At 37.3% G+C, this 19,550-nt stretch overlaps 1 non-coding gene across 1 annotated transcript; it reads left to right on the top strand.

Moving 5' to 3' along the window:
- Positions 1-615: 615 nt before the first annotated feature.
- On the top strand, positions 616-723 carry LOC112718981 (small nucleolar RNA R71). The gene has a single exon (XR_003161306.1). It is a non-coding gene; the product is annotated as a small nucleolar RNA R71 (small nucleolar RNA).
- Positions 724-19,550: the final 18,827 nt, after the last annotated feature.

The raw sequence follows: 19,550 nt of genomic DNA, 5'->3' as shown, positions 1-19,550 counted from the left end.
TTGAGTGGTTTTGATTAGATCAGAGACCATGGTTGCCAAGTCAGAATTATTCTGCTTAGAACTCTCTGTCTGTTGCTGAGAAGATGATGGAAAAGGCTTGCTATTGCTAAACCTATTTCTTCCACCATTATTGTTATTGAAACCTTGTTGAGGTCTCTGTTGATCCTTCCATGAAAGATTTGGATGATTCCTTCATGAAGGATTGTAGGTGTTTCCATAGGATTCTCCCATGTAATTCACCTCTTCCATTGAAGGGTTCTCAGGATCATAAGCTTCTTCCTCAGATGAAGCTTCCTTAGTACTGCTTGGTGCATTTTGCATTCCAGACAGACTTTGAGAAATCATATTGACTTGTTGGGTCAATATTTTGTTCTGAGCCAATATGGCATTCAGAGTGTCAATCTCAAGAACTCCTTTCTTCTGACTAGTCCCATTGTTCACAGGATTTCTTTCAGAAGTGTACATGAATTGGTTATTTGCAACCATTCCAATCAGTTCTTGAGCTTCAGTAGGCGTCTTCTTCAGATGAAGAGATCCTCCAGAAGAGCTATCCAAAGACATCTTGGACAGTTCAGAGAGACCATCATAGAAAATACCTATGATGCTCCATTCAGAAAGCATATCAGTGGGACACTTTCTGATCAATTGTTTGTATCTTTCCCAAGCTTCATAGAGGGATTCTCCTTCCTTCTGTCTGAAGGTTTGGACTTCCACTCTAAGCTTACTCAATTTTTGAGGTGGAAAGAACTTTGCCAAGAAGGCATTGACTAGCTTTTCCCAAGAGTCCAGGCTTTCTTTAGGTTGAGAATCCAACCATGTTCTAGCTCTGTCTCTTACAGCAAAAGGGAATAGCATCAGTCTGTAGACCTCAGGGTCAACCCCATTAGTCTTGACTGTGTTACAGATTTGCAAGAACTCAGCTAAAAACTGATGAGGATCTTCCAGTGGAAGTCCATGGAACTTGCAATTCTGTTGCATTAGAGAAACTAATTGAGGCTTAAGCTCAAAGTTGTTTGCTCCAATGGCAGGGATAGAGATGCTTCTCCCATAGAAGTCGGGAGTAGGTGCAGTAAAGTCACCCAGCACCTTCCTTGCATTGTTGGCATTGTTGTTGTTTTCGGCTGCCATTTGTTCCTCTTCCTTGAAGAGTTCGTTCAAGTGCTCTAAAGAGAGTTGTGCCTTGGCTTCTCTTAGCTTTCTCTTTAAGGTCCTTTCAGGTTCAGGATCAGCCTCAACAAGAATGCCTTTGTCTTTGCTCCTGCTCATAAGAAAGAGAAGAGAACAAGAAAATATGGAATCCTCTATGTCACAGTATAGAGATTCCTTGAGGTGTCAGAGGAAGAAAAATGGAAGACAGAGGTAGAAAATTTGAACTTATCAAAGAAGATGGAGTTCGAATTTTGCATTAAGGAATAGTGTTAGTCCATAATTAGAAGGATGTGAGAAGGAGGGAAGTAATTTTCGAAAATTAAGTGAAAAATTTTGAAAACATTTTTGAAAAACATTACTTAATTTTCGAAAATGAAAATGGAAAAGAAATCAAGTGATTTTTGGAAAAGATTTTGAAATTAGAAATCAAAAGGATTTGATTGAAAACTATTTTGAAAAAGATGTGGTTAAGAAGATATGATTGATTTTTAAAAAAATGTGATTGAGAAGATATGATTTGAAAAACATTTTAAAAAGATTTGATTTGAAAATAATTTGAAAAGATATGATTTTAAAGATTAATGACTTGCCTAACAAGAAAAGATATGATTCAAACATAAAACCTTCCTCAACAGAAAAGGCAAGAAATGTTCAATCAAATCATTAATTGTTAGTAAGTATCTTTGAAAAAGAAAAGAAATTGATTTTGAAAACATTTGATTGAAAAGATATGATTTGAAAAAGATTTGATTTTGAAAAACTTTGAAAACTTAGAAAAAATTTGATTTGAAAACAAAATCTTCCCGTCTAGCCATCCTGGCGTTAAACGCCCAGAATGGTATCCATTCTGGCGTTTAACGCCCAAAATGCTACCCTTTTGGGCGTTAAACGCCCAACCAGGTACCCTGGCTGGCGTTTAAACGCCAGTTTGTCCTTCTTCACTGGGCGTTTTGAACGCCCAGCTTTTTCTGTGCAATTCCTCTGCTGTATGTTCTGAATCTTCAATTATCTGTATTATTGACTTGAAAAGACACAAATTAAAAAATTTTTTGGATTTTTAATAATAAGGAAAAATCAAAATGCAACAAGAATCAAATAACAATGCATGCAAGACACCAAACTTAGCAGTTTGTATACTACTGTCACTAACAAAATGAAAATGCATATGAGACACACAAAACAATCAAGTCAATAGAATTCAAAGATTAGAGCAAGTAAATCCTCAAGAACATCCTGAAGATCACCAAGATACATGAATGAATGCATGCAATTGACACCAAACTTAAGATGAGACACTAGACTCAAACAAGAAATATTTTCGGATTTTATGATTTTGTAAAATTTTTTTTGTGTTTTTCGAAAATTAAGTGGAAAAAGATATCAAAATTCTTAATGAGAATTCCAGGAATCAGTGCAATGCTAGTCTAAGACTCCGGTCCAGGAATTAGACATGGCTTCACAGCCAGCCAAGCTTTCAAAGAAAGCTTCGGTCCAAAACACTAGACATGGCCAGAGGCCAGCCAAGCCTTAGCAGATCACTGCTCCAAAAGCAAGATTGATAAGAATCAACAAGCTCTTGTGGTGATAAGTTGAAACCTCGGTCCAATGAGATTAGACATGGCTTCTCAGCCAGCCAGATTTCAACAAATAATCATGAAACTATAGAATTCATCTTCAAGAATTTCGAAAAAAATAAATACCTAATCTAAGCAACAAGATGAACCGTCAGTTGTCCAAACTTGAACAATCCCTGGCAATAACGCCAAAAAAATTGGTGTTGTTGCCGGATCTTGGCACTGATGTTACCAAAAGCTTGCTCAAAACTTGAACAATCCCCGGCAACGGCGCCAAAAACTTGGTGCGCGAAATTGTGAACTATACTTTTTCACAACTCTCATAATCCCCGGTCATGAACCCCAAAAACTTGGTAGTTCAGTACCATGGCATTACACAACTTCGCACAACTAACTAGCAAGTGCACTGGGTCGTCCAAGTAATAAACCTTACGCGAGTAAGGGTCGATCCCACGGAGATTGTTAGTATTGAAGCAAGCTATGGTCATCTTGTAAATCTTAGTCAGGCAAACTCAAATGGTGATGGTGATGAACGAAAATAACAATAAGATAAAGATAGAGATACTTATGTAATTCATTGGTAGGAACTTCAGATAAGCGCATGAAGATGCCTTCCCTTCTGTCTCTCTGCTTTCCTACTGTCTTCATCCAATCCTTCTTACTCCTTTCCATGGCAAGCTTAAGCAAGGGTTTCACCGTTGTCAGTGGCTACCTCCCATCCTCTCAGTGAAAGCGATTGCATATGCTCTGTCACAGCATAGCGGAATTCATCTGTCGGTTCTCAATCAGGCCGGAATAGAATCTAGTGATTCTTTTGCGTCTGTCACTAACGCCCCGCCCTCAGGAGTTTGAAGCACGTCACAGTCATTCAGTCATTGAATCCTACTCAGAATACCACAGACAAGGTTAGACCTTCCGGATTCTCTTGAATGCCGCCATCAGTTCTCGCCTATACCACGAAGACTCTGATCTCACGGAATGGTTGGCTCGGTTGTCAGGCGAGCACTCGGTTGTCAGGCGATCAACCATGCATCGTGCAATCAGGAATCCAAGAGATATTCACTATGGCCTTAGTTGCTTGTAGAACAAGAGTGGTTGTCAGTCACTTTGTTCATGGGTGAGAATGGTGATGGGCGTCAATCATCACCTTCATCAGATTGAAGAACAAGTGATATCTTGGACAAAGAACAAGCGGAATTGAATGGAAGAACAATAGTAATTGCATTAATACTCGAGGTACAGCAGAGCTCCACACCTTAATCTATGGTGTGTAGAAACTCCACCGTTGAAAATACATAAGCATAAGGTCTAGGCATGGCCGAATCGCCAGCCTCCCAAGGATCTAAGATAGCATACAAAATGAAGATAGCTACCAAAAAGTCTTCTAATACAATAGTAAAAGGTCCTACTTATAAGAACTAGTAGCCTAAGGTGTACAGAAATGAGTAAATGACATAAAAATCCTCTTCCGGGCCCACTTGGTGTGTGCTTGGGCTGAGCAATGAAGCAAATTTCGTGCAGAGACTCTTCTTGGAGTTAAACGCCAGCTTTAGTGCCAGTTTGGGCGTTTAACTCCCATTTGGGTGCCAGTTCCAGCGTTTAACGCTGGGATTTCTTGAGGTGACTTTGAACGCCGGTTTGGGCCATCAAATCTTGGGCAAAGTATGGACTATCATATATTGATGGAAAGCCCAGGATGTCTACTTTCCAACGCCGTTGAGAGCGCGTCAATTGGGCTTCTGTAGCTCCAGAAAATCCACTTCGAGTGCAGGGAGGTCAGAATCCAACAGCATCTGCAGTCCTTTTTGGTCTCTAAATCAGATTTTTGCTCAGGTCCCTCAATTTCAGCCAGAAAATACCTGAAATCACAGAAAAACACACAAACTCATAGTAAAGTCCAGAAAAGAGAATTTTAACTAAAAACTAATAAAAATATACTAAAAACTAACTATATCATACCAAAAACATACTAAAAACAATGCCAAAAAGTATACAAATTATCCGCTCATCACTACTCACAAAGGAAAATAAGCCAAAAATTGGCCAAAATGGTCCCAGCAAGTCTCGAACACGAAGGCTTCACTAACAAAGCAAGGAAGCTGCGCTCTTAGCACCACTTGAGCGCTACCCTAATAATGTCTAAGAATTGGCATGCGAAATATTTCAAGGGCGCAAGACACACACTGCTCCGCTCTCCACAAGAGCAGGGCAATCCCCTGGTGCCTCTCCAAGCCTTGGCACGCAAAAAGATTCCCCACACAAAGCTTCACTGCTCCGCTCTCCACAAGAGCAGAGCAGCCTCCTGGGAACAACATGGGATGAAATTCAATTAAAAATCCAACTTAATTCATTTCTTCACCAAATCAAAAGCCCATCCAAATTCTAAAATCCAAGAATAGAAAGTGTATAAATAGAAGCTAGTTTGATTTAGTTAGGACCTTTTATCTTTACTTTTGAACCTTCATCTTAATTTTCATTTTTTACTCTGAACTTTTTTTTTTTTTTACATTTTGAACTTTTACTCTTGAATTTAGTTCTTAGAGAATTGGGAAGGAGAATTGATCTCTCTTCTTCCTTGTTCTTACTTTCGCACTCTTTACTTTTGCTTTGGATCTTGGGTGGAGAATTGAAGAACTTCTGTTTCACTCTCACCTTGAGACCTCTTGTTTACTTTTCTGCATAATTGAATTCCAATTTCTGTTTACTGCTTCATCTTCTACTCTTTTTGCAATTTACTTCTCTTTATTTCTTTTGCAATTGTTCTTGTTGGATCAAGGAAGGATTTGAGATCTAGACTTGTTTTCTAGTCTTTTCCACTCCTGAGATCTTCAACCATCTTTTAATTTGCTGCAATTAAGCACAATTCAGTTTCTGTTTTACATTCTCAAAGCATTTGACTCTTCTGTTTGAGATCTACTTCAATTTAATTCATCTTTTTCCTTTCCGCTTGTTTCAATTTACTTCTGCTTGTTTAAATCCTACAATCCCAATTCCCAATTTCTTTTATGATTCAAGCAATTTATATTTCTTGCACTTTAAGATTCAGTTATTTACATTTCTTGCAATCTAAGTTTCTGCAATTTATATTTCTTGCACTTTAAGATTCAGCCTCTTTAATTTCTCTGCACTTTAAATTTCAGTCAATTACCCCTCTCCCTTTACATTTCAAGCAATTTAGCTTCTGTCAGCTACAAATCACTCAACCAATACTTGATTCGCTTGACTAAATCAACCACTAAACTAAAATTGCTCAATCCTTCAATCCCTGTGGGATCGACCTCACTCATGTGAGTTATTATTACTTGATGCGACCCGGTACACTTGCCGGTTAGTTTCGTGTTGGATCGTTTTCCACACATCAAATATCTAAATTTTGATGTTGAGAGTTGGTTGTTGATTTAGCTATACTTGCAACGAAGTGATCTTATTTTGAGAAATTCTAGATCAACGCAAATTCTCACTCATCAAAATTTTGTAAGGATCTACTATTTTTTTTGGGTGCAAACATTCTCTTTTGAACACTTTTCATTTCGTTTATTTCAGTTTTTATTATACTTTTTGTGGATATCTTTAGTACTTTGACTTATGCACATTTTACTTTGGTATATATATATATTAGTTGTTTCTAGTTATATTTATTATTGCACTTTCATTTTGGGTATATATATACATATTGCATTTTATATTGCTTGGTATATAGTATAGATCTGGATTGTGATTGGATGATGTGAATAGTATAGGCCTAGTTCATTTTGATCATAATTGTTCATGTTACTTTTTGCTTGTTGAAAATTAGAAAAAGAACTAGAAAATTTTGAAAAATTGGAATCCATCACAACATACATACATACATATAGGAAATAATTTTTGTGAGAAACAACAAAGATTTTCAAGAATTTTGTTTCAGGAGCTTTCTAAAGAATTGGTTTGGAAAATTATTTTTAAACTTGCTTGAATGATTTTTATGGAACACAGAAGAGTAAAGAACAAATACCTTGTGAGTTTTTGAGCTATATTGAGTGGTTACACATTTTAACCACTAATTTTGTTCATTGTGTGCTATTTCTCTTCTATGATTGTAATCTTGGTTTTGCTTGATTCTTTATTTCCAATGATTGATGTTTTGAATTGCATTGAGCATGATTGAGGCTATCTTTGATTAAGCTCACTCACCCATATAGCCTATGATGTGCGGAAAACGATCCAACACAAAACTCACCGGCAAGTGCACCGGGTCGCATCAAGTAATAAAACTCACAGGAGTGAGGTCGATCCCACAGAGATTGAAGGATTGAGCAATTTTAGTTTAGTGGTTGATTTAGTCAAGCGAACAAGAGTTGATTTGAGTGATTTGTATCCGGCAGAAGCTAAATTGCATGAAATTTAAAAGGGAGAGGGATAATTGCAGTAAATTAAAGAGAACAAGAAGTAAAGAAGCTGAATCTTAAAGTGCAAGTAATGTAAATTGCAGAAACTTAAATTGCAAAAAATGTAAATTGCTTGAATCTTAAAGGGGTTAGGGACGTGGGATTGCAGAAATTAAACAAGAGAAAAGTAAATTGCAACAACCAGGAAAGTAAAAGATGAATTTAATTGCAGCAGGTTTCAAACAGAAAATGTAAATTGGCTTGAAGAAGCATTCAACAGAAGAATTGAAAGTGGAAACCGGCAGATCTCAGGACCCAAGAGACTAGATAACTAAGTCTAGATCTCAATGCCTTCCTAGATCCAAATTTAGAGAGCGATTGCAAAATTAAAGAAGAGATCGATGTAGAAAAGTAAATACAAACTTCAATTTCTCAAAATGGTTCGGTAAATCAAACAGTGAGGTGAAATTGAGACAGAATTTCCTCAATTCTTGAACCCAAGATTCAAGACAAGTGTAAATGAAATTGAAAACAAGAAAACTAAGAGGAAGAGAATTCAATTCTCCTTCCCCAAGACTCAGAATCCCAAAATAACTCAAAACCAAAAGCTTTCCAAAACTACCCAGCAAAACTAAAAGAAAAACTCCCAAAAGAAAAGCTCCCCGAAAACTTATATTCTAAGCTATTTATACACTTTCTTCAAATGATCTTCAAGCCTTGAATTGGGCCCTTGCTCTTGATGGAATTGGGTAGACAAAAGCCTCTGTTGATTGCTCTTGGTGTTGGGGAGAAATCCGTTTGCAACTTGGGCCTTGGGGATTTACGTTTGAGTTAACGTTTGAGGCAAACGTTGACTCAAACGCCTTCGTGTGCCAATTATGCAGCTCGGCCTTTCTGCTGTCATCCACGTTTGAGCCAGCGTTTGAGGTCAAACGTGAGCTCAAACGTGGTTCCCTCCAAGCTTCTCTTTTGGCCAACGTTTGGCCTAACGTTTGAGGCAAACGTTGGCACAAACGTGGCTCAACCAAGGCATCAAACAGGGTGCTCTTCCATGCTCTTCCATGCTAAAATGTAGCCAACGTTTGACCTCACGTTTGAGGCAAACGTTGGCGCAAACATTTCTGTGCCCAGGGGTGATCTTTCTTATTTTTTTTGGCGCCAACGTTTGACCTCACGTTTAAGGCAAACATTGACGCAAACATTGCCTTCCTTGAGTGGTGTTCAGGCGCCAGCGTTTGACCTCACGTTTGAGGCAAACGTTGGCGCAAACATTGCCTTCCTTGAGTGGTGTTCAGGCGCCAGCGTTTGACCTCACGTTTGAGGCAAACGTTGGCGCAAACGTTGGCCCTCCCCCTGCTTCATCTTCAACCAATGTTTGCCTCAACGTTTGAGGCAAATGTTGGCGCAAATGTGGGCGACCTCAACAGGGTGTTTTTCAGCTGCTACTCACGTTTGAGTTCACGTTTGAGGCAAACGTGAGCTCAAACGTGAATCCCTTCTTTCCAAGCCCATTCTTGCAACCTTCTTCCAAGCTTTATTCCACCTATCATCAATCAACAATTGTATCAAAGCTATGCCATAATCATGAGAGTTATTCTTCTTCTTGTCATATAAGCAATTATGGCACAAAAACTCATGAAAATGCATCAATTAATCCATGGTTGATTGAATCAAAGGAAACATGAAATTCTACCCAATTGGCTTACTTGTGGCTCAAGAAAGTGCATAAAACCAAATGAAAATCAAAGAAAAAGACTAGTAAAACTAGGCTAAGATGACTTGTCTTCAGCCTACCCTTTGCATCTACCGTTGTTAACCCGTTTGAGCTTTATTTATCCCATTGTTCTTGATATTAGCACATTACAACCTTAATCAGAAAACCATGAATTACCTTGGATTGTATCCTTGATTATCTTAGGTTGAAGAGTGTGTAACATTTAAGTGTGAGAGAATTTTGGGAAACATTGGTAGTGAATGAAAATGTTTAATTTGGGTATTTCATTAAAAATTTTGGAAAATGGGAACAAACATGTATGAACTACTAAACCATATGCATTCCTTTCAAAAAAAAAAAAACTTCATCAATAAAAAGGGAACAAAGGTTACCCCTAACAAAAGTGAATAAGAAATGCATATGGGAATTGAATGAGAAAGCATACATGAGTGTTTGTGAAAAAGAATGATGGAAGGTTAGGATTGCATTTTGTTTTCATTTGGTTGATATAGGTTGAGCGGAAAACTTAAACTAATCAAGGATTCAAATCAAATTAGTCCATTTAGCCATATCTATCCCACCTTAACCCTAACTCTATTTCAACCCTAATAAGTCCTCATGATAATTGCATTCATGCATCACTTGTTTGTTGATTGTTAGATGAAAAGAAAATCCTTGAAAGCATGATTAGGAGGAGATTTGAGTGAATCGACCCATAGGCACCGAGTGATTAGAGCGTATACATACCTAGTGAGGGTTCAATTACTCAGCTCTATATTTCCATACTTCTTATCATGCATTCTTGCAAGTTGCTTCATTTTGAAACTTGAATCAATTCTTTATATCTTGCTTTCATTGTATTATTTCCTTGCTTTGCCCTATTTGTCTATACTTGCTTGGGAATTCGTTTGTTTGTTTTCACCAGTTTCATATAGATACTATAGTATAGATAGATATCTAGGTATCGATAGCATATACATACTTGCATGCATATAGATAGTTACATTTAATAAGTTGATTACCCCTTTTCATCCTTCTCCTTGTTGGTTTAGCATAAGGACATGTTATTGTTTAAGTGTGGGGGAATTGATGAGTCCGTATTTGATGACATATTTTGACTCAATTTGGATGGATTCTAGCACATAAACTCACACTTAAGCACCCAAGTAGCATACTTTTGTGTTTTGTCCCTAATTTGATCCTAAATGTGAAAACATGCGATTTTATGCTTGAAATGAGCAATTTAATTCCACTTTTATTCCATTTGATGCCATGACATGTTTGTTGAGTAATCTCAGGACATAGAGGCAAGAATTGATAGCCAAAAGAGGAAGAAAGCATGTACAAGAAAGAAAACATGAAGAAAACAAGGAAAAGCACACACAGCGAAGTGTGCGTGCGCATAAGCATCTATGCGTGCGTACAAGAAGGAATTTCCATGTGTGCATGTGCACGGCTATCTGTGCGTATGCACAGGTCCCTACACGTGGTTGTATAAATGAATCACGTGCTGCGCATTTTCAGAGGGCTTTTGGCTCATTTTGGAAGGCTTGAAGGCTGAATTTGAATGCTATATGAATGGGAATTAAGACATATGAAGGAATTAGTTATTATTAGGTTGGCATTAGGTAGTACTAGTGTAGGAGGCTTCCATAGGAGTAGGAGTAGTGTAGTGATGAGCGGATATTTTATACGCTTTTGGGGGTAATTTCATGTAGATTTTAGTATGTTTTAATTAGTTTTTAGTATAATATCATTAGTTTTTAGGCAAAAATCATATTTCTGGACTTTACTATGAGTTTGTGTATTTTTCTGTGATTTCAGGTATTTTCTGACTGAAATTGAGGGAGCTGAGCAAAAATCTGATTTAGGCTGAAAAAGGACTGCTGATGCTGTTGGATCCTGACCTCCCTGCACTCGGAATGGATTTTCTGGAGCTACATGAGTCCAATTGATGCGCTCTCAATTGGGTTGGAAAGTAGACATCCAGGAATTTCCAGCAATATATAATAGTCCATACTTTGTTCAAAGATAGATGACGTAAACTGGCGTTCAACGCCAGTTCCATGTTGCAGTCTGGCGTCAAGCGCCAGAAACAGGTTACAAGTTGGAGTTCAACGCCCAAAACACGTTACAACCTGGCGTTCAACTCCAAAAACAGCCCAAACATGTGAGAGGCTTAAGTCTCAGCCCCAGCACACACCAAGTGGGCCCCAGAAGTGGATTTCTGCACCAATTATCTTAGTTTACTCATATTCTGTAAACCTAGGTTACTAGTTTACTATTTAAACAACTTTTAGAGACTTATTTTGTATCTCATGACATTTTTAGATCTGAATTACATAGTCTTTGATGGCATGAGTCTCTAAACTCCATTGTTGGGGGTGAGGAGCTCTACAGCGTCTCGATGAATTAATGCAGTTGTTTCTATTTCCCCATTCAAACGTGTGTGTTCCTATCTAAGATGTTCATTTGCGCTTAATTATGAAGAAGGTGATGATTCGTGACACTCACCTTCCTCAATCCATGAACGTGTGCCTGACAACCACCTCCGTTCTACATCAGATTGAATGAGTTTCTCTTAGATTCCTTAAGCAGAATCTTCGTGGTATAAGCTAGAATTGATGGCGGCCACTCTTGAGGAGCCGGAAAGTCTAAACCTTGTCTGTGGTATTCCGAGTAGGATTCAAGGATTGAATGGCTGTGACGAGCTTTAAACTCGCGATTGCTAGGTGTGATGACAAACGCAAAAGGATCAATGGATTCTATTCCAACATGATCGAGAACCAACAGCTGATTAGCCGTGCTGTGACAGAGCATCTGGACCGTTTTCATTGAGAGGATGTGAGGTAGCCACTGACAATGGTGACACCCTACATACAGCTTGCCATGGAAGGAACTTTGCACTTTGGAATTGAGTTGAATATTACATTACAGGAATTCAGAAGACAAAGCATCTCCAAAACTCCAACATATTCTCCATTATTAAAGTAATAATTATTTATTTCACGCTCTTTTATTTTTCTAATAATTCCAACTGATAATTTTAATTGATATCCTGACTAAGAATAATAAAATAAACATAGCTTGCTTCAAACCAATAATCTCCGTGGGATCGACCCTTACTCACGTAAGGTATTACTTGGACGACCCAGTGCACTTGCTGGTTAGTTGTGCGAATTGTCAAAGAGTGGGATTGCATTTCGTGCACCATGTAGAGTAGAGAGCTCTCCTAGGGTTTATCAATTTCCATTGTAGTATTTTATAGCAAGCTTTGATTTTGGATTTTTGCATCTTCAATTGTAAGTACTCTCAATTTCCTCTTTATTTAAATTATCTTTACTTTCATTGTTCATATTTGCAATATTAAGTTCTTGAATTTTTTGTTGATGAATTTCATATCTTATGCTTCCTTTATGCTTGATTGCTTGTCTCTTGTTGATATTGTTGATAGTTGGTTATAGTTTTCTAATTTTCCTTGCAATTTCTCATGTTTTGGTTTTATGCACACAAGGTGTTTGTGAAAATGCCAACTTTAGATTTTGAGTACATTTTCCCACCTTGGCTTGGGATTTGAGTTCCTAGGATGCTAGGGTCATAGTGTCTAACATTTAGTGGTAATTCTTGGGTAGTTAGTTGATCCTTGTCTCCATTGATGCTAGCTTTTTATCAACTAGTTTGGTAAGTTAGCTAGGACTTGTGGATTAAGGTCAATTATGCTTGCTTGACTTACTCCTCGATGTTTGGGGTTGACTAGGCAAGATTGACTCATCATAATTATCATAATTGTGGTTATGGCACTGATAGGATTCCTTGGATCCTCATTTTCCAAGTCAAGGCTCTTTATTACATATCTTGCAATTTCACTATTTTTGACCTCACTTCCTTTTTACTTGCACTAATTACAATTTTGATAATTTCTTTGTACTTTTAATTTCATAAGTTCTTTTAATCTTTCGTTCTTTGATTTGGAAACCACTCCTTTTTGCCTCTACATCCAAGAGAGTAACACTTTCAATTGCATTCCAAGGGAAAAAGACCCGAGGTTGAATTACTCTTGATCTCGGTTTATATGTTTTATACTTGAATTAAACTTTGATGATTTGGGATTGAATTGTCGGGTTGGACTATACTCACAACGAAACTATTTTATCTAATTTCCAAACCGGTGCAAATCCTAAATTATCAAGTTTTTTTTTTTCATATACAAAGTATGTACACTAATATTTTCTTTTATCATATAAGAGAGATGCATATGTTTTAAGTAATAGATGCATGAGTGTTTACCCATTTTTCCAAATATTCTCAATGAGACCCAAAGCAAACTAACTACCAATATTTCCCACAAATTCCCCCCACACTTGATTAACACACACTCAAACCCAAGTTAATCAAAGATATAATTCAAGGACATAATGATCTTTCACTTAGGGTGAATGATGTGCTTAAAATTAGAACAAAAGGGAAATTAAAGGCTCAAAAAGTGGTTTACAATGGTAGATGTAAGGGTTGGCCATATGGGTTAATTGAGTTCAATTCAAAAATGGCCTCAATCATACTAATTGCATTCAAAACATCAAATATAGGACATATAGAATCAAGCAAATCAAAGATTACAATCATGAAAGGAGTATAACACACAAGAACAAAATTTATGGTTGAAAATGTGCAACCCCACAATTAAAGCTCAAATCTCACTTGGTATTTTTTCAATCTCTCTTCTATGTTCCATATAAAAGATACCTCAAGCAGGTTCAAAAATAATTTTTTTTCAAATTCAATCAATAGAATGCCCAAAAAGATATTTCTTGCAAATTCTTTGTTGTTCTTCCAAACTTATTTACTCTACCATGCGAATGCAAATATTTACCAAAAATAAACTATAACAAGCTAAGATATATACACAAGCAAACCAAGGAAAATGTAATGCAATAAAATATTAATAAATATTCATAAATTATAACTATTAAAAACTAGAAAATAGTGCAAGTACTGAGAAAGAGAATTTTACGCCCCAAAATTGCAGATCCTCCCCCACACTTAAACATTGCACGGTCCTCGGTGCATGAACTCAATCCAGGGGTGAAGAACTATGAGGGTCCACCTTCAGCTGGTGAGCATCGGGGCTCTGGGTTGCTGTAGAAAACAAGAATTGAGGAAATGGTCATAGTAGTGTGGTATGATAAAAGGTAATGTATGTATTCTAAATGCGCACGGTTTAGAACACAATACATTGGTTAGCTAAGAAGGTAACCACATAATCAAAAGAATCAGAATGGTCCTCAATCAAGTGGCTTAGGTTGCAAGTAAAGCATAAGCAAGCGTGAAGGCACAAATAACCCTAGGCAACCACAACTAAAGTGAATTGAATATGTAAGAAGTTGGATATTGAAGTTGTGTAAGTGAAAGCTCAAAATTAACATAAAATGGCACAATTAACAATAACCAATCCAATGATGAAAGCAGACTACTTATTCATCCTTAGGAATAATGAAATAACCACATGTATATGGTGCTTGTTACAAAAAGTGACAAGTCTTGATAAGAATAAAGTCAAGTCGACTCAAAAATATGCAAGACATTAACAAGGAACAAATACCTTATTATGTAATTATATTCACTTAAAAACCATGATGAATAAGTAGTTCCATTAATTTCACTAAAGTGAAAGTTGTAAGAACCGCAATTAATCGAACCGGTTAATTAAGTGATTATGTTGCCCAAATTTGATTCCAAAAAGTTAGAGTAAGAATTTGAGATTTTAAACATCATTTTTGGACTCAGTGGGTCTTTCCGAGTCAAAAAATGTGTTTTCTGTAAAAAATCGTGAAAAACCACGAACCGGTAGTTGAACCGGCTGAACCGGTTCAAGTCTGGTCGGTGTTGCGCGAGAAAAAGTAGAAACAGTCAAAAACCTTAGAAAAAACAGTAGAAATAGAAAATCGGGCATTAATTTTAAAGGTTTGGTACGAAGTTGGGCCAAATGGGCTAAAAAAATGTTGACGGGTTGAACTGGGCCCAAGTTAGGCCCAAGTCCAACATATATAAAGGTTCATTTAATGAACCCTAACCTCATAAACACACACACACATCAGAAATTGAAAGAGGGAGAGGAGAAGAGATTGAACCCTATTCACCTCAATCTTCTCAAGCTCATATCTTGAGCTATAGAGCTCCGATTTTCATGCCATTGGCTGCTACGCATTCCTTGTGAAGAGCTCTACAAAACCCATCCAAGAAACTCTAGAGGTAAGCTCGAAAGTCTCTCAGTTATTCTCTCCAAAATTTATGGTATCTAAGGCTTTTGATTAAGTGAGTTTTTGTGATTCTTGGTGTTTAGGTTCACACTAATCCTTGCTTAGCTTTGGGTTTTGACATCCCAATCCGTTGGGAAAGGTAAGATGTTTTGAATTCTTGTGAACTTTTTATTTATGTTGAGCCCTATGTTGATTTTGTGGTGATTTATATGTATATAGCTTGATTATTGTGAGTTTGGAGCTCGGTGGTGCTTGTTAGAGCTACATTGGTGGTTGGATTTTGGTTGAAAACTCATTTGGTTCATAAAAAGAATTGGCCAAGGTATAGTTTCGGTTTTCTCTATGTAGTATATAATATTCATGGACACTTAGGCTAGTGACCCATAGGATAGGATTGGATTTGAATGGTTGATGAGTTGTTGGATGTTATTGTATGATGATTTTTGAGTTGATATTGATGATTAATTGTGATATAATGAGGATGAATGACTTGTTAAGTTGAGTAGTGGATTTATGTTGATAAATCTGATATTGGTGTTGATCGATTGGTAATGTAGCTGGAAAATTGTTAATGGAGTTTGATATATGAGATATATTGATGTTGATGTATGGATAAGGAAAGGTTTAGGAAAAATGTGGTAATTTTGGGGTAGTATGACGTAGAGGGTTGATTGTGATGAAAAGTGGAGTTTGGAATGGTTTGGTTTGGTTTTCGTTATGTTTTATAAATGAATTGTGGAAATTGTGATTTTGGGAAAAAGTTGAATTTTGGTGAACTTTGTCCGATCATAACCTTTGCCTCGATTTTCAAAATTTGTTGAAATTTATTTAAAATTAAAGATCTTTGAAAACCCTTTAAATTGATATAAAGTTTGCAAAATTTGGAATTTTGTGGAGGGAGTTATGATCATTCAAAGTTGGTGTTGAAAATTTAAAAATTCTGCAAAGTTACAGAATTCTGAGTTTTCTGGTATGTGCATATGCATAGACTTGTGCGCACTCACACTCTGTGAAAATTATGACCTGCGCAGATGCACAAACCTGTGCATTCAGACATGCAGAGGCAGGCAGTCTGCTTGCAGTGCTGGCACAGCTGGTGCGCGCGCACACTAATGGAAAATTGCAACCTGTGCGTATGCACAGACCTGTGCGCACGCACACGTTGGGAAGGCCACTCTGTTGGGGCGCTGGCACAGGTTGTGCAAGTGAACATCTTTTGAAAGTTTTGGTACCTGTGCGTACGCATACCCCTGTGCGTACGCACACTTTAAAAATTTTCCGGGGCGTGCACACGCACACCTCTGTGCAGACGCACATGCCCTGTTTCTCAAATTTTGCTTTTTTTTCAACTATTTCACCTTCCCGACGAGGTTGTAAGCTCCTATAACACCTTTTTGAGACTTTTGGGCATATTTTTGGGTATTCAACATAGGAAAAAGAGATTTAAGGGTATAGTCACTATTATTTGGAAACAGTTAGTAAACGGAGTACTAGGTTTCTATCGTACTGAGGAAGGATTGATGATGTGTGATGAATGGTTGATGGATGAGATGCAAAAATCAAGGAACTGAAATGTGAATTAACAGTGGTTAAACAGAGTCAAGGACTCTGAATGAAGTGATGGATCCATCTTGTACTGAAAATGTTTTTGAAAACCACTGCACTACTTTTCATTGAGACTATGAAATGCTATGCGCCCGGAAGGGGCCGAGGTTGGATCCCGCCTGTCGAGGTAGCGGTGGCGGCGGCGGCATAAGGGCAATGGTTTGTCCCACTTGCGCTTAGATGTTAGGTCGGTGGCAATAGATCCAACTCGCATCCCTTCGGATCATTAGAGCGTGCAGGCGCAAAACCCTGGACAGTGATCCAAGTGCTATATCTCAGGGGTTCCCACACCATGAATCCGAAGGGCAACATCTCCATAGATATATATCGGGTTGGCAATTGAACTGACAATGTGATATCACAGCCAGTAGAGTAGGCATTCATCATATGCATTTTCTACCTGTTTGTCTGCTTTGCCGACTTGATATTGTTTTCCCTATTTGCATAACATGTCTAATTGCAAATTGTATTAATTGCTATATATGCTTCTACTTGTGTTTTACTTGTATTGTATATACTTGTGCTTTTACTGGGATTGAGGAGGTTTGGAAGGCGGTGGCGATGGGATCGCATGGAGGGTCGGTTGGTGAAGGCTGTGGGACAGCTGTGTTTGATTAGAGTAGAAATCCCCTAAGATAGATTACCCTTTGGTGGTGCTATGGCATAAGTTTTGTTGAGGTTTTACATATTATGCGTATTTGTTTTAGAAATGCTTTAAGCTTGAATCTTGTGAGGGATATGGAGTCTAGGATTGCCTTTGGCGTCCCGGGATCTTATATCATACATCACTGGGCACTGTTATCATATTGAAAACCTCCGGTTCTCATACCATATTTCTGATGTGTTTTTCAGATGCAGTTCGCAACCTACCTCGATGAGTTGTCTGATTGGTGACAGGAGCGGAGGATCTGAATGCTCTTTTGGAGTCTTTGGATTTATTATGTATATGTCTCTCACTTTTGTGTTTTGTTTTTCCAAGAGGCTTGTATTTGAGAGAACAAAAATTGTATAAGCTGTTTACTGTCTGGTTCACATATGGTCTGTATATGGCTAGCCAGCATAAACTCCGCGAGCAGTAGCTAGATTCTTATGATATTATACTACTATATTATGTTATATCACGTCTGTTTCATGTGCTTTAAGTTAATAGCTCCACTACTACGTTTTGCACTTTTCAAATTCTTTTTTTGAGCTATATTCTTCCTCGGGCTTCTAGATATTATTAATTCCTTCTATATAAGATATGTATAACCTTAGAACTGTCATAACCTTTGATTAATCTTTGCTTTACGACGCGATGTAAGGCTTAGGCTAATTAGGGTGTTATAAAAGTGCACAATTCATAATTAAGTTGCCAAATAATGATATAGTCTAACACATACGGTCGCGACAACACATGCATCAAACTCACAATTCAACTAGGCAATCTAACAAAGACTAAATGCTATGTGCACATATTCATCAACAATTAAACGAAAATTTAAGCAAGAAGCAACCCAACAATCATCAACTAAACACTTGTAATTTATTCAAAATCAGCAAAAGCAAAACTAATATAATTACTAAAAATAAAAAAGAAATGCACATAAAACTAAGCAAAGCAAGGAGAGAAGAGGGCAAAAGTAAGAGAAGAGAGGGATGGAAGGAGGAAGAAGAGAAGAAGTAGAGAGAAGAGAAGAAAAGAAGAAAAGTGGAAGAAAACAGGGGCGTGCGTATGCACAGGTACGTGTGCGTACACACACTAGGTGGAAAAAGGGAAGGTGTGCGAGCGCTGATGATTAGATTTTTGACGGTTTAGAATTTCACTAATGAAATCTCGTTGTAAAGTATAATTTCTAAACCAGACAATAATCCTTTCATACAAAAAGTTGTTTGTCACTAGTACAAACCCCTAAAATTTATAAACCGAAGTATTGGACCTCGGGTCGTTCTCCCTAGGAATTGTAATGAAGTGTCTTGTTATTAGTTGTGAGTTATATTTGGGGTTTTTAAGATTTTGGACAAGAAATATAAATGGCAAAGAAAATAAACTAACAACTAACAAAGCTCTTGGCAAGATATGAGAACTAGAAGTCCTATCCTAGTTATCCTCCTCAATTGTGATAACAAATTGTCCATTACTCCCACTTAGTTAACCTCTAACCATGGAGGAAAGTCAAGTGGATGAATCAATTTGATTCCTCAAGTCCTAATTAACTCCTAAAGGAAAGACTAGCTTTAGAGGCATTCAAATTAATTAGCAACTTCTAATCGTCAATCAATAAGGGAATTAGATAACTCAAGAGTCACTAATTACTCTACCTAGGCCAAGAGGAACAAAACCTACACTAAAATCCAACCAAGCATTTCATCAAACACTTGGAAGGCATAAAAGGAAAGGATAGTAAATTGATAACAAGAATAGAATCTAACAACAATTATTGAAATGAATTAATAACAACAATCAAGGAAATCACAATTATCATGAATTTCCTCAAATTGCATTATTGAAAGAAATCAAAAAAAATAACAATCTATCCAAAACAAGTGAAGAATTACAATTATTAAAGCTCATAACTAGAAAGAGGAAGAGGAGAAGATTAAGACTTGATAAAAGAGAAGTGAATTAAAACATGAATTAAACCTAGATCTAAGAAGAGAGATTAACCTAAACCTAGTCCTACTTCTAGAGAGAAGTGAGAGCTTCTCTCTCTAAAGAACTAAACTAAAACTATGACTAATGGTAACTAACTTCAATGTCTTCTCCCTTCAATCCTTGATCCTTTTATTCCTTTCTATCAGCAATTGGCGCCAGAATGGGTTCAGAAACCCCTCAAAATCGCCAGGCACGTGCTGCTTTAATGAAGTCATGTGCGGACTTCGACGCGTGCGTGCACGGTACGCG

Source organism: Arachis hypogaea, chromosome 10, assembly GCF_003086295.3.
Source record: "Arachis hypogaea cultivar Tifrunner chromosome 10, arahy.Tifrunner.gnm2.J5K5, whole genome shotgun sequence".
Taxonomy (NCBI): Eukaryota; Viridiplantae; Streptophyta; class Magnoliopsida; order Fabales; family Fabaceae; genus Arachis; species Arachis hypogaea.
This window is presented reverse-complemented; position numbering and strand designations above follow the sequence as displayed.